The sequence below is a fragment of the Chrysochloris asiatica genome, unplaced genomic scaffold, assembly GCF_000296735.1.
Source record: "Chrysochloris asiatica unplaced genomic scaffold, ChrAsi1.0 scaffold00195, whole genome shotgun sequence".
NCBI lineage: Eukaryota > Metazoa > Chordata > Mammalia > Afrosoricida > Chrysochloridae > Chrysochloris > Chrysochloris asiatica.
The window spans coordinates 5,163,823-5,167,178 of NW_006408713.1; the positions used below are offsets into that span (position 1 = coordinate 5,163,823).

At 40.8% G+C, this 3,356-nt stretch overlaps 1 pseudogene; it reads left to right on the plus strand.

Moving 5' to 3' along the window:
• Positions 1 to 989: 989 nt before the first annotated feature.
• Positions 990 to 2,070, plus strand: LOC102825923 (annotated as a pseudogene).
• The last annotated feature ends 1,286 nt before the right edge of the window (positions 2,071 to 3,356 follow it).

Genomic DNA, 3,356 nt, shown 5'->3' on the forward strand with positions numbered 1-3,356 from the left:
TTGTGGTTCACACTGAACTTGCAGTCCAGCACAGTGTCATGCAGCACACCAGGGACCAGAGCTCCATTAGATGGTTCAAAGAGTAAGTGAGCATTGAGTTTTTGCCTTGTAGGGATATTAATCCATGTATGATAATGCAGTGGATCAAAAAGTCAGTTTGAACTACAAGGTTGGCAGTTCAAACTCACCAGCTGCTCTTTGATAACACTATACAGGGTCACAGTGAATCAGAAACGATGTGACCACACTTAACAACAACAACAATCTGAATTTTGGATGCCTGGTGTGGATCTATAGGAGAAGCACTGGACAGCAAACCACAAGGTTAGAAATTCAAACCCACTGGCTCCTCAGGAACCCTGTACAAGGTCGTTATGAGTTGGAGCCAACTTGACTGCACTTAACAACAGCAATAACATCTGAATGTTGGCACAAAGGATGCTGGGACTAATTTATATTCTATGTATAATTCCAGTCATTGACAAAAAGGTAATCAATGATTTTTAAATATTACCACTGGTAGGAGACTTTGTTTGAAGCATGTCCTTTTTGTTACTTGTAGTGTATATTCTAATCCGAAATGGGAAATAAAAATGGACTCTCGCATAATTTTTTCCTAGCCTGAACTGAATGGTATGGATTGAATTGCATTCCCCACCCAAAATGTCGAAGTGCTGTAATCCCTGTGTTGGTGACTGTTTCATTGTTTGGAAACAGCAGGAATTTTGTTGTTGTCAAAGTCATACTAGAGTTGTAGTTGTTGTTTTTGTTGTTATGTGTCTTCAAGTCATTTTTGACACATTGTGATCCTGTGCACATCAGAACAAAACACTGCCCAGTCCTGAGCCATCCTTAAAAATCAATAGGTTTGATTTAGGCATGCCGTGTGGCCTGTAGCTGCGCAGCCAGCAGTGGGAAAAGGGAGCCGCGCTCCCGGTGGGTGTGGGTAGGTGGGTGGCGGGAATCGACAGGGAAGGGGATCTGCCACCATGGAGGACAAGGTGTTCACCAAGGAGCTGGACCAGTGGGCAGAGCCGCTGAACAAGTGTGAACAACTGAACGAGAACCAAGTGCAGACACTGTGCGAAAAGGTTAAGGGAATTTTAACAAAAGAGTCAAATGTGCAAGAGGTTCGTTGTCCTGTTACCGTTTGCGGAGATGTTCATGGTCAATGCCATGATCTTATGGAACTCTTTAGAATTGGTGGAAAACCACCAGATACAAATGATCTATTCATGGGTGACTAAGTAGACAGAGGTGACTCTTCTTGTGGCATTAAAGGTGCGTTATCCAGAATACATTACGATTTTGAGAGGAAACCACGAAAGCTGGCAGATTACCCAAGTATATGGCTTTTATGATGAATGTCTGTGAAAATATGGAAATGCCAATGTTTGGAAATATTTTACATATCTATTTGATTATCTTCCACTTACGGCTTTAGTAGATGGACAGCTATTCTGCCTCCATAGTGGCCTCTCTCCATCCATAGAGACACTGGATCATATAAGAGCCCTGGATCTTTTACAGAAAGTTCCACATAAGGGTCCAATGTGTGATCTTCTGTGGTCAGATCCAGATGATCGTGGTGGGTGGGGTATTTCTCCAAGTGGTGCTGGCTACACTTTTGGACAAGACATTTCTGAGACGTGTAACCATGCCAATGGTCTCACACTAGTTTCTCGGGCTCACCAACTTGTAATGGAGGGATATGTTGTTGTTGTTGTTGTTGTGTGCCATCGAGTCGGTTCCGACCCATAGCCACCCTGTACAGGGTTTCCGAGGGTGTAAATCTTTACGGGAGTAGAAAGCCTCATCTTTCTCCCGCGGAGCGGCTGGTAGTTTCGAACTGCTGACCTTAAGGTTCGCAGCCCAATTCGTAACCACTACGCTACCAGAGCTCCTTAATGGAGGGATATAATTGGTGTCAATTACTGTTACCACTGTGGGAACCAGGCTGCTATTATGGAACTAGATGACACTTTAAAATACTCCTTCCTTCAGTTTGACCCAGCACCTCATAGTGGAGAGCCTCATGTAACCAAGCACACCCCTGACTACTTCCTGTAAATTACTCCAGGGAAAACCTGCCTTTGTATGTGAAAGTACACTTGGCTTTTAAAGATATATATATATAATATGTGTGTGTGTATTTTTTTTAAACAAAAAAAGTAATCATAATCTATGTGTTTCTGTAATAAATTGGGATCTGTCTTGGCATGAAGTCACATCATGGACCAAAATGTGCTGTACTAGTGATAAACATTTAGCACAATTTAGACTGAACTTCAGTACAGCCTGTGTTCTAGATCAGTTTGCCGGCTGTATTTGTAATAACCACTTTTCCTCTGAAACGTTCAAACAAAAAAGGTAACTAATTCCATCATCTCCTTTGCACTTAGTTGAGATTTTAGTTATAGTGTTTAAATGGCATGAATTAATAAAGTTGGAGTTTTATTTTAAAGAAAATTCACAAGCTAACTTCCAATTAATCTATTATCCTTTATTTTATTGAAATGTATAACTAACTGAAGAAAAGATTCTTCTTGGGAGTATGTTGTCATAACATTTAAAGAAATTTCCCTTCATTTAAAACTAAATTACTATTTTATGTTGATCTGGATATTTCTGTATATTTATCACGATAGTGATTGCATCCTATTTGGTGTACTGAGCAAATAAACTCCATTTTAAACAAACAAACAAACAAAATCAATAGGTTTGAACCCATTGCTGCTGCCCCTATGCCAATCCATCTTGTTGGGGGTCTTCCCCTTTTTTGCTGACCATCCACTTTCTCAAAAATGATGTCCTTCTCCAGGGACTGATTCTTCATGAAAACATGTCCAAAGTATGAGACAAAGTCTCGCGATTCTGGTTTCTAAGCAACACTCTGGCTGTACTTCTTGCAACAAAGGTTCGTTTGTTCTTCTGGAAGTCCATCATGGTACTTTCAATATTCTTCTCCAATACCATAATTCAAATGCCTTGATTCATCTATGTTCTTCCTTATTCATTGTCCAACTTTCACATGCATATGAGGTGATTGAAAATACTATGACCAGAGTAAGGTGGGTCTTAATCCTAATAACTTCTGAATGGTGTCTTATAAACGGCAGATTAGACAGGGAGACAGCTTCGTCAGAGCAAGGGAGGGAGGGAGAGAGAGCCAGGTGGAAGACAAGCTCCTACGTACTCTAATGTCAAGAACACTTCCATCATTTTTGCCACAGTCTCCTCTTTCAAAGCAAGTCACTAGGTCAAGCACACACTCAAGAAAAGGTGATTATTGACCTACACCTATGGATGCAGTAACTCAAAAGAGGGTACAAATCCTTACAGCAAGAATCATTCCC